A 13,270-nucleotide genomic window follows, 5' to 3' on the forward strand; every position below is an offset into this window, starting at 1 on the left:
CTCTGCTTTTTTGGCTTTAAAAGCCAAGAAAGCGGAGATAAAATTATCTCCCTATTACCTAGCTGTCGCTAACACCAGTTAGCGACAGCTAGTAGGAGATAGCGACCATCTTGGGCCCCACTTTGCATGTCAGTGATATTTATCACTAATGACTTGCAAAGTGGGTGTGCCAAGATGTTAGCGACTGAAAACAGTCGCTAACATCGCTATCTCCTATTACCAACTTTTGGAGATATTCGCGCTAAGCGCGAATATTTCCAAAAGCTAACACCTGCCCTGAGCAGTTCTTAGCCATGTTATCCAATGGGAGGTGGATAACATGGCTAAGAGCATTAGCTCGGTAATGCATGAATATCGCTGACTTTTCAGCGATATTCATGCTTTGCGGAGATTTTTTTCGCATTTGCGTTAAACCTTGGTAATACCAAGGTTTATTTGCGGTAAAATTCGCGCAGCTCAGCGGTAAATTTTTGTCTCTAACCAAGCAATAGCGTTGCTTTGCTTGGTAATATGCCCCTAAGTTCTTTACCGCCTTTTTAGGCAGAGGTGCTGGTTTTAATTTATCAGACCACCACTGTTGGAAAGATTCGTAATCTAGGAAGAAATAAGCACAGAGACTTAGAGAAAAGCGACAAGATTTATTAACACGTCTGCCCGTAATTAAGTCCAGTTCAGTAATGCCCAACTCCTCATACAACAAACCCCAATGAGATTCCACATTTCTTGAAACATAACATTCTTTACATGACACAAGCCAGTCACGAGCTGGAACAAGATATCACGCTTGTGACCGCTCCTGTCAACATAAACTGTTCCCAACAACCACTGTTCAGACCAAAGAGGACTGTCTCTCCCCATCACGAGAATTTCTGACTTGGCAGCATTAACACCATTGACACTGCCACAGCATGATGTGTCCATAGCTGGCATAAGTGTGCACTGCCACCACAATCACGGACATAGGCACCTATATCAGGCTGAAACATCACAGCAGCGACAACCTGACCCCTGCGATGTGTCACTGCCAATGCCCATGCTCTCACAGCCAATGTGAATTGTAGTAGTGCTATACATATTGTAAACGGCGGTGGTGTGCTCTGCTACCACAATCACTGCCATGGGCACCAATATCAGGCGGCCAAATCGCAGTAGGGACCACCTGACCCCTGCGGTGTGTCACCGCCAATGCCCACCATAATCGCTGTAGCGATATACACATATTGTAAAATGGCGGTTTGTGTGCTCCACCACCACAATCACGACCATGGGCACCAATAACAGGCTGCCAAATCATGGTAGCGACCACCTGGCCCCTGCTGTATGTCACTGCAAATGCCCACCGCAATCACGGTAGTGATATCCATGTTGGAAAATGGCGGTTAATGTGCTCGACCACCACAATCACAGCCCTGGGCACCACTATCAGGTGGCTAATTAATGGTAGCGACCACCTGGGCCCTGCGGTCTACCACCACCAATGCCCATGCCCTGGGAAGCGCAATCGCGGTAGCCAAATGCAATTTTGAAAATCGCGCAAGGCGTGCTCTGCTATAGCGGGCCAGTCATTGGATGCAATTGTAAGATGCACGATCGTGGTAGCAACAGCCTGACCACTGCAGTGTGTCATCCCCAATGCCCATGCCCTTACAGACAATGGTATCCGCAATCGCGGTAGCCAAATTCTATTTATAAAATAGCAGTAGGCGTGCTCTGCAACCATGTGGTTGGCCATTGAATGCAATGGTAAGATGCATGATCGCGGGAGCAACTGCCTGGCCCATGCGGTGTGTCACCGCCAATGCCCATGCCCTTATAGCCAATGGGAACTGCAATAGCAGTAGCCAAATGGACTTTTGAAAATCGCGGTAGGCATGCTTCACTACCGCAGGCCCGGCCATTGCATGCATTTGAAAATAGCTGACCTGGTTCACCAATTGCAGCAGCTTGATACCACTGAAACAACGCCAGGGGCTATGTAAGTGTGGGACAGAGTCACACATTTCCACTGCTTTGAGACACTGCTGACTGTCACACTTCACCACCAACTGCTGCTGTTCCTGGCTCATGGACCCAATGATTTCGAGGACTGAGAACATAAGGGCCCATCCTTTCACCATAGAGGAGCTGGAGGTTCTGGTGGACAAGGTGCTCACACAGTATGGGAGGCTATTTGGTGCTCCTGATTACATGGTAAGGATTTCAGAAGGAAAGTAGGGGAGTGCAGAGAGTGCACAAATGAAGTTGATCTGCTGCAGTATGTGCCTTAGAGTGAGCATTTGTGTGATACAATGCTTAGAATGCTGACCTCAGGGTAAAAGGGTCTGAAGCCTATTTTACACATTTCCTTGGTTGCATATCAGGATGGGAGGGGCATGCAGTGTTTTTTTCAACCCTACAGTAATACAGCAAGTTTGGTAAGTGGGAGTCAGGCCAGATATTGCCTTGGCTAATGGATGTTTGGGTACATGAGGTTCTTCATAGGCTCATTTGTGACATTACAAAGAGTTTCCATCCAGAGGTCACAGATGGGAGTGTGTTTGACTTTATATTGCCACCATGGATATGTCAGCATTATGCATAAGAGTAAAATGCCTAGGGATGACACTCTTGCTGGAAATTCACCTTTGACACAGCAGATTGGCGTACTTTTGAAACATCCCCCTTTCATTTTTTTCATAATGTGTACTGACTTGCATGTGTAGGCACATTTTCCCTCTCATATTATACATGCATGTGATAGTTCTGATGGCCCACGTTAGACCGCAGTGTGAGCCCCCTGGCCTGATTAGTTACTGCCCAATTTGTCAGGGACCCATCACTGAATGGACAGAGTGAGACATGGCTTGTCTGCTACCCTATTCCTCAATGAGCTATCTTATGCCTGTGGATTGCACAAGACAGACCTCGTGAAAAGGGTGTGATATTGTAAGATCATGTCCCTATATGTGGCCTTCATGACACAGGTAGCCGTTCACAGGCCAAGGACATTGAGGAGTGTGCAGTGTTGGACACAGTGTGTCTGCCCAAAAACATCATGTGCAATATAATGTATGTCCACATATTGCATTGAAGATGTGGGCCATCTTCACCTTGCTTTCCTTGCTGGCATTCTGCATGTGAATGAGATGGCCAGGTACTCTGTCCATACTCATACCTGCATGCGTCTAGGTATGATTATCTCATTCTGATGTACTATGTGTCAGGCTGTATTGTCTCTGTTAAACATATCTGAATAGCTGTGCTGAGTGTGTGCATGCTCCTGTACTGAGACACAGTGGTACATAACCCAGGGTTGCTGAAATTTGCACTCCTTGTCTCCCTTGCCTGCAGCTCAAAGTCCACCAGCGTAAGGCCATATGGAGGGCCATTGCATGCAATGTGCGGGCTCTTGATGTCTCCAACCAATGGCACACACACTGTCACAAGAGGTGGGATGACATCGGTTGGCTGAGCAAAACGGTGGCAGACATGACACTGGGGCTGGTCCCTTGGACTGGCAGGTTGGCACGCAGGAGCATGACACCAATAATGGCCTGCATCTTGGCTGTGTCACAGCCAGAGCAAGATAAACATTTGAGGGCCTATCAGCAGCAAGCTGGGGGTGAGTATTCTGGAAAGGGTGACTTTGGTTGTGAGTGACTGCATGTATTTCAACCCTGAGCCAGTGCTGAGCTCTGTGATGTTGCAGATGAGATGCAATGGATTGTAAGTGTCCTCTCTGTTGGGTGCAGCTGTCATGCATTTTCGCTACATGTACTTTCTCATGTCATTGATGTAATGGCCCTTGATGTTGCATTCTGAGTTGTGGCATTATGGCATCGGCTGCATTAGGGAGTCAGGGACATCCCATGGCAGTGAATGGCAGTGTGCCTCATCTGAGTGTGCTTTCATCAATGTGTGCAGTGTCTGAGCTTGAAATTGTGAGAACTCCACATCTGTCACCGAAGTCTTACTGTAGTTGTGCACCAAAGCATGACATGATGAATGGCAGGAGCTCATGGCCATTGCTTGGAGCCTGTATCTGTGTTGTCCCCATATGTTGACTCCATATGTCACTGCGACAACATGTTGGAATGTACATCTTTTTCACCCACATGGACCTAGGTATGCTCAAAAGGATCTGTATGTGTGAAAATCACTTGGGTCAATAATGCCAAGTGTGCATGTTACCATGCATCCTTTGAGTTTTGAATTAAGGTTGCACAATGTGACTGCACTGGGTGGTGTGCAACTTTGGGGTATCATCATCTTGTTTTGTGCTTTGCTTGTGTGTATGGCACTAAACTGAACCTATGTCTCTGTCTCTTGCAGCATTTGCTGAGGGCACAGAGGGACAGGGGACAGACACCAATGGTGAGACTTCTTGCACGACTGCTACACATGATCTTACTGACATTGATTTGACCAGCGCCTCGGAGGGAGACAGAAGTGTCTTTAAAGAATCACGCCCAGAAACATCAACCTCTACGTCATATGGCACCAGCGGTGGCTCCACGATGTTGGCGGGCACATGGAGGGGGCAATCTGCCTCCTTATTCACCACACATCATCCAGTGCCCACCCTCCCAGCTACTTCCACTAGTGCTGCACATGCTCATGCCAGTAATAAGGGAAGAGTGTCCTTCCCCAGGCACCGCTGCCCCTGCCCCTGTCTCCCCTGCTGCCCTCAGTGTTGAGGCAGTGGACATCTTGCGCCAGCTGTGTGTGGGTCAGACAACTCTCCTGAATGCCTTCCAAGACCATGACAATATTTTGGCTCAGGTAGTTGCCTTCATGGAGGGTATTCATTCAAACATGGGTGGGCTACACAGGACTGTCCAGTCTTTGTCCTCCCCAGTGACGGCAGCAATTCAGCTGTCACCGGCTCAGAGCCCAGCTCCAGTCCCTTTGACAACCCCCCTGCCAGTGGGTACATCTGACAAGAGTGACCACACACCACAGCCCACAGGCTTCAGGTACACCACATGCAGCACACAACAGCTTCAACCCAAGTGGGCCGGAATGCAGACACCATCCCCCAAACCAACTAAAGTGACACAGGAGTGCAAGGGCAAAAGCCCTTCAGGTGACACTCAGGGGCATCAAGCCAAGAAGCAGGCCTCTGGCTCACAAGCCTCAAAATCAGCTACATCCAAGGACACTCCTGTCCCAAAAGCATCTCCCAAATACAGCCAGACAGTTGCTGTGCCTGCTAAGAGTCCGCAGAAAAAAGCCTTCTAAGGCATATTCACCCACAACCTCAACTCCCACACACACACCCCTGTGAAGCTGGGAAGGGATGTCACTCTAGGGGGTTAACTTGGTCAACAGGGAATGGAGGGGAAAAGGCAAGGCCAAGCCAAGTGTATGGCCCAATCCAGCAGATCCCCAGAGGGAGGGCCACCACTTGGACCTGATGTACCTGTGGTATAGAGTGAGTCTGTTGTGCCCACCCCACTTCCCACAAGACAATTATTCCCTATTGAATCCCCAAGAAGTGGAAAGGCAGCCATCCACATTCACCTTCTCACACTGTGTCTGAGGGCAGCATGTCTCCGCCTCCATGTGCCACCATACCACCCGGTCCAAGTAGACCTCCGGCTCCCAAAGCCACTGATGCTTATACCTCAGCTGGTCCTCTCTCTCTCAGGTACAGCCCTCCAACTGGCCCCAACAATTCACTACATCCCAGTCTGACTGACAGCCAAGTCTAAGGCTAAGTCCCCCTCACAAACCTATCTCTCCCACAGCAGTGCCTGGACTGTCCATTGTTATCTCCCTGGCAGTGTTGCTTCCCATGGCAGTGTACAGTATCATCCATTCCCTGTGCAGGTTCTCATGCACACATGTGCCTACTTTGAACTATGGGCTGGCCACTTGCCTTGCAGTTTGTCACTTTGTTTGCACATTCCCTGTGCAGGTTCTCAGGCACACATGTGCCTATATTGATCTATGGACTCGCCACTGGCTTCACTGTTTGTAACTATGGATGCCCATTCCCTGTGCAGGTTCTCATGCACACATGTCACTCCTTTGACCTATGGACTGGCCACTGGCCTTGCTGTTTGTCACTTTGTTTCCCATTCCCTGTGCAGGTTATCATGCACAAATGTGCATAATTTGAACTATGGACTAGCCACTGGCCTTGCTGTTCGTCACTTTATTTGCCCATTCCCTGTGCAGGTTCTCATGCATACTGTGCCTACTTTGAACTATGGACTGGCCACTGGCCTTGCTGTTTATAACTATGGATGCCCAGCCCCTATGCAGGTTTTCATGCACACATGTGCCTACTTTGAACTATGGACTGGCCACTGGGCTTGCTGTTTGTAACTTTGTTTGCCCGTTCCCTGTGCAGGTTCTCATGCACACATGTACCTACTTTGAACTATGGACTGGCCACTGGCCTTGCTGTTTGTTACTTTGTTTGCCCATTCCCTGTGCAGGTTCTCATGCACACATGTGCCTACTTTGAACTATGGACTGGCCACTGGCCTTGCTGTTTGTAAGTATGGATACCCATTTCCTGTGCAGGTTCTATTTTTTTAATGTTCTTTATTAAGTTTAATCACAAAGAAAAGACAGCATATAAAGAGACACAAATGCATAATGATAAGTCCCCCACCCCCAAGAGCCTTCTCGCCCACCCACCCTGGCTGGTTCTTGAAAGAGAAAAAAGAAGAAGAAAGAAAGAGATACATTCTTCCACTGGCATGAAAAATAAAACGAAGAAACAAATAAGAGAAAAAAACAATGTTCAACAAGTAACAGCAAACAAAATCTTTGCAAATATTATAAAACAGTTGGGCCATAGACAATGAAGCACCAGCGCATATACTTTATCGCCCATTCCCGCCTTCTTGACTGTCTTCAGACCATCTAATCAAAGGGGCCCAAATTTCCATCCCCTTGGCTCTTGCTCTCTGCCCCCTTCTAGCATTTATTGCAGTCTCAAGCCTGAAAACTTCCAAATATCTCCCCAGTTATTGTTGACCCGTAGGGTGAACATGGTCGAGCCAATGAGTGGCTAAACAGAGTCTAAATACTGTCATAGCAACAAAGAGAAAGGTCTGGACCCAAGCTGGCAGGTGAGAACTACTCACTCCCAGTACAATCAACTGTGGTGTCATCTCTATTCTCTGACCCAGATGGTATTCTAAAATACTACCAAATTCCCTTTTAATTATACCCAATTCAGGGCAGGAAGCGAACAGATGTACAATGTCTGCTGCTGGATAGCTGCAGCATGGGCATGTTGTTCCCGCACCTCCTCCCCATTTAGAAATATTCTCCTGTGTTATATAAAGATTAAACCAGGTCTTAAAACATTGCAATTAGAGGTTGGCAGCAATACATGAGGCTTGGGCCATATTAAGTGAATCTCCTACATCCCCAGCTCTAACCTGTAGCCGCTCCTGCCAACGGTCACAGTGTTTGGGATCTTTAGCCATCATCTAATTGAATTTTTTATAAATCCCACCTAGTGTACCTCAACCAATTAGTAAAATCCCAACCAACATCACCCGGGTGAAGCGCTGCCACCTACGGATTTCCTCACTAAGAAATCTCTTATCTGGATATATTAAAAAAATTATCTGTTATCGACCCTAAAAGTTTCCTTAATTATGTCAAAGGTAATCATTCCTGTCTCACTCATAATGTCACCAACCATCCTAATGCCCTTATCATGCCATATTTTCATATACCCATCATTAAAAATACTACGGAGCGACGTACTGCCATACATTGGGGTATAAGCATGAATGAGGCACAGACTGAGCCTTTTTCAAACTGAGATCCAAGTTTTAAAAGCACACATCAGTGTCTTGAACTTCAACCTTTTGTAGTAATTAAAATCAGTCTACTGCAAGAGACAACCCCTAGCCTCTGACCCCAATAATAAATCACAAATTGAAATGGGAGTCGCCTCCTGCACCTGATCAAGTTCAGCCCTAATTAGGCTTCCTATTTTAAATAAAATAGCAGCCCAGTGGTATAGCTGAAGGTTAGGGACTGCCAAGCTCACTCTGTCCCTAGGTAGTGTCAAAAATGTTAGCGCTCTCCGGGGACCACAATTGGCCCAAAGAAATTTAGTGAACAACTGATTCATAGTTTTAAACCAAGTATTTTTAATAGCCAATGGAGTTGACCTAAAAATATACAACATTTTTGGCAAAATACCATCTTGATGACATTACACCGTCCAACCAGTATAAGCTTAACATTGCCTATGCGATTAAGATCTGCTTTAAATTTTGGAAGCAATGGATCCAAGTTAGTTTCTACAATCTTAGACACATCCACCAATATTTCAGCCCCAAGATATGTTGCCTTCCGAACAACCCTAGGGTCAATAATCTGGAGTCCCCTACCAACAACAACAAGGGTTTGTTGGAATTGAGTTGATATCCCGAGATATGCCAAAAAAACTCTGCCTCTTTTTCAACTTCAGCTAATGCACAAAGTTGGTTAGGGGTCACAATAGCTAAGTTGTCGGCATACACCAAGATCTTAGTGCTCTCCCCGTTACTTTGTATAGCTAAAATCTGGTTTTATCCACAATATTCCTGACCAAAGGGTCCATGTATAGAGCAAATAATAGGGGGGAGCAAGGGCAACCCTGACGCGTCCCCCTACTAATTGAAAGAGGACCTGACAGTTCCCCCATAATAGAAATTCTAGCCACAGGGTTCTTGTACATTATTGAAATAGCCTTAATTATTATTATTATTTTTTTTTTCACAGAGTTTTATATAGTGCGAACTTGACCCAAATCGGGTATCAGATCGCTTTCCATAGCACCGGTTGCATTACATGATGACACATTCATTTTTTGGTGTTTTTTGTTAGGCATGGGGAGATTAAGTGATTAGCCCAGAATCATAGGATGTCCAGCGTCATTGCCAAGACTCAAACCCAGTTTCCCAGATTTGAAGTCGACCGGTCCTAGCCCTTGGGCCAACTCCTCTCCCCAATGAAGCCTGTTCCAAGCCCTCTTCTCTCAAGTGTTGCCCACAAGAACGGCCAGGAGACCCTATCAAAGGCTTTCTCCACATCTAGCAGGCTTAGCCCGATAGGGTCTCCCTTAAAGCCTGCCGCATCAAAGAGAGCATTAACCATCTGAATATGATCAATTGTGCTCCTACTGGGAACAAACCCATGTTGGTTGTGTGAAACCAGTTTCTTGAACACAGCGGCTAACCGATTTGCCAGGATCTTGGCATAAACCTTTACATCGCTGTTAATCCACGTTAAGGGCCTATAAGACCTCAGCTCCTTAACCGATTTCCCTTTTTTAGAAAAGACCACAATGTTGGCTGAGCCCCATGAGTCGGGTGCCCTCTGACCAGACTGGGCTTCTAGAAAGACATGGACAATTCATTCCAGTAAGCAGGGAGACAGATTTTTATAGAACTCCCCTGGAATAGAATCGGTGCCAGCAGCCTTAATGTTAGCCAAAAAGATGATAACATCCACAACTTCTTCAGCCGTAATGGGTACCTCTAATGCTTCTTTTTCCTCCCCAGTTAGCTTTTCCCCTGGAAGCTCTGCTAGATATTTCCTACTCACTTCCAGTGGGTTCTACAGTGTAGAGCAGTTGATAGAAACGCTGGAAGGCAGCCCAAACATCTGAGGCCTCTGAAACTAACCGAACTTGAGGATCGTCAATTGCAAGAATTGCTCCCTGTGTTACCCTCTGCCCAGTACGTACCATGAGCAAATGTTCCACTCTCACTGCATTCATACATTTTGGATCTTGGCGCTGCATATTTCCCTGCCGCTTTATTTGTCAAAACTTCTAAAATTTTTCATTAAGCTAAAGGTACCCGTGTTTGTACCTGTCCCACATCTCCCCATTCATAATAACTTCTACTAATTGTGTCTCTTCCTCAATTAGTTTGTCATAGAGTTCCTGAATATAGACTTTACCCTCTTTCTGAGACCACCAGCCATACCTTGAGGTTTCACCCAGCTTTCAGAACATCCCATACAATATCCACCCAAGTGATATCCCTATTATCGGATATAAATCTAGGACTCTATACTCTCATATATGTAATGTAATCCTGATCATAAAGAAGTGTTCTATCAAAAGTCCACCATGGTACCTCCCTCTTTGAGGCTTGAAGTGGAATCTCAAGGACTAGCGGATTATGGTCGGACATGACACGAGGAAATTTAGAGCTCCGGTAGTTAATCAATAGACCCTGAGACACAAAGAAATAGTCAAGCCTTGCACCTGTATGATGTGGGGTGGAAAAAAAGGTAAAGCCAGAGTCATGGAGTTCTTGTGAGGCCCAGGCATCAATGAGTCCATGAGTCATACATAAATTCTGCAAAGATTTAAAGACTTTGGGTTTAAGGCCTCTGCATAGACTAGGCCCAAGGTTCATAGTATTAGCACTCAAATTAAAATTAAAATCACCACAGATGATTAAAGGCAATGGCCAGCCAACAAGTTCCATATTTAACCAATTAAAAAGGGCAGGGTCAACAAACACTGAGCCATAGACCAAGCAAAGCGTGAAGGAATAATACTCTGCATTGCATAAAGTAATAGCCCATCTGCCCAAATGATCCGCTTTAGAGCCTGGGAAGCTAAAAGTTTTTCTGCAAGCCATGATGACTACCCCTTTTGTGCACGTGCCTTGGGTTATAAAGGAAACTAGCTGATAGCCTGCTAATTCTGCTACCTTTTGTCTCCCAGCTTCAATATTTGTCTTTTGTAGACATACTATATCAGCATTAAGATGCTGAATTTCTTCGTTGACCCTGCACTTTTTATGAGGCAGTTCAAATCGCATATATTAACAGATGCAATTCTTAGCTTACCCCTTGCCATTTGTTAAATTTCTAATCGTCTTAACCGCTTCGCCGCGGCGGCTTTTCCCGCTGTGCGCGGCATTTTCAAAAATGCCGCGTTACATGACGAGCCCAGCTCGTCATCCGCCCACGGCAGGTAAGGGTGATGACGAGCTGGGCTCGTCATCCGCCTCGAAGGGGTTAAACAAAAACTTACCTGACATTCTACATAAGGTACATAATCTCCATGCCATTACATATACTTCTGCCCATTGGACCAGCCAAACAAACAAAAGGACCCCCCCTCCCTCCTCCCACCCTACCTTGCGGCAAAAAAGATACGAAGACCCTTGTGATGCATCCTGCATGATACTGCTTCCCACCACCACCCATCAAGCTCCACTATTGAAACAACAGAAATTAAATGGGATTATTGTCTGAGTACATCAGCCTAAAGGGTCCTTATGATTTCTGGCTCCTGACATCTCCCGTAGAAAGTCTTGTGCTTGTATCTCAGAGGAAAAAATCCTTATGTTTCCCTGGTAGATGACCTTAAGGCGAGCAGGACTGAACAAATACACCTCACAGCCAGCCTTCTGGAAGGGAGTAATAAGCTGACGTAGCCTCCACCTCCTTTCCACAGTAGTGTGGCAAAAGTCTGGCGTGACAAAAAAGGAATGACCCTCCGCTGAGCGTCTTGCTTCAGGACACATCGTATAAAAATTGCTTGTCGTAACAAAAAGTTGCCGAAAACAAATAATATAGCTCTGGGATTATTGTTCCCTTCATTCTGACCCTTCTTTTTTTTCAGTATGATTGGGAAACGATGAACGCGCTGTACTTCTGTAGCCCAATCCCTATGTGCAAGTTTGGGAAAGCCGCCCTTCAGCAATCGTAGCGCAAACCCTCTGATGTGTTCAACTTCCGCTTTTTTCCGGAATACCCAATAGCCTTAGATAGTTCTGGAGTTCTGGACTTTTTGGTTCTGTCCAGAGGTGTCAGGGATAACACCCGAAGACCCCGGAGTTCTACCTGTCTCGGTGCACAAATAACAGAAACACGGGCTTCTCGATGGTGGCGTCAAAGACCAAAGGTTTATTACTGCAGGGACACAGAAGTCACAGAAACTACACACGGGCAGTATCTAGGAGCCTGTTCGATTTGTACAAAGTGGGTTGCTCCTTATATACTAAATTTTAGGCTTGGGGCAAATTCTTTACATGTTAGTACATTTCTAAGCCTTTGTGTCCTAAACAATAAATATTTGGCGTTACACAGGAATCGTCAACAATATCTGATGTCAAAACATTACGAATGAGGGGTTCCCACCATTCCATCATAATCCCATGTCAACTTTTCATTCAAGAGCCGGACCGCCTCATCGTAAATTTCGTTACCTCCCCCTAATAAAGGCCTAGGAGGAAAGGAGCAGAGCCAGGTGCAGAAGATAGAAAAGCAGGATAAGAGATGTTTGTGGGTCGTAAATGGGCAAGACTACCAGCTTCGGCCGCCTAATCATGGTCAGGCCAACGAACACGAGAACCAGTATAGCAGGACTGGCCTCAGGCAGAGGAGGCAGCTTCTGTCGAGTCATGCGGCCATGGCATGTTCTTGTCCTAAGGTGCACGTGTCACTAGCAAGGTGAATCGCCGGCTAAAGCTTACGTGTCCTTAAGTGAAAGAGGTCACTGTGTGTCCATTGACTATGTGAGGGCAAGAAATACAAAATGGCTGCCGTAATCTAAGATGGATGCCATGGGTAGATCAGAAATGTGTTCATAACACGAGCGCTCTTGCTCATAGCATAGCGAAAACACCAGGATATGCTAAATGGATCATTTGCGGTTCACTGATACCAAAATTATGTATTTACGACAATATTGAAAACACGGGTTCAAATCGTCACGGAACCTCAGATCGCCTCTGGCGATTCTCGAAATCTTTGAGCTTCCACATGACATCCGTCATCCTGGATTTGTTTGAGGTAACTTGTTGGGCGATACCCTCTGCTCCGGTCTCTAGTGTCACCACTCACTCTTACAATACCGTTCTTCTTTCAGCAATTTCTATACAGGTTAGATTTATTTTCCGGATGGCCCTTGTATCAACTTTGTTGCATGACGATCCCTCTTATGCTCCTGTCGAGCCTCAGATTGTATCTGCTTAAGAGTGGAGTATATAAGATTCATCTAGGGGGACACCTCAGTTGTAGACTTTGTTTAAAAATGCTTAGTGGAATAGTCTCATTTTAATTGTCCTGATTGTCTTTGGTCAGAATCAGTTTGTCTTGCGTACAGCATTTCTTTCCCCCTCTTTTTTCTATTCCACCATATCCGAGTGGAGAGGTGCTTTTGCGTACTGGGTTTAGATAGTGAACTGTCCGAATACACCTCTGAATTCTCCAGCATAGACACTTCATTACCACTAGCATTGGATGGCTTTGAATCTTCATTGAGAGAAAAAAAAAATTGTCGCCTCCTTCAGGATTC

This window comes from Lissotriton vulgaris, chromosome 1_1 (assembly GCF_964263255.1).
Source record: "Lissotriton vulgaris chromosome 1_1, aLisVul1.2, whole genome shotgun sequence".
Classification (NCBI taxonomy): Eukaryota; Metazoa; Chordata; class Amphibia; order Caudata; family Salamandridae; genus Lissotriton; species Lissotriton vulgaris.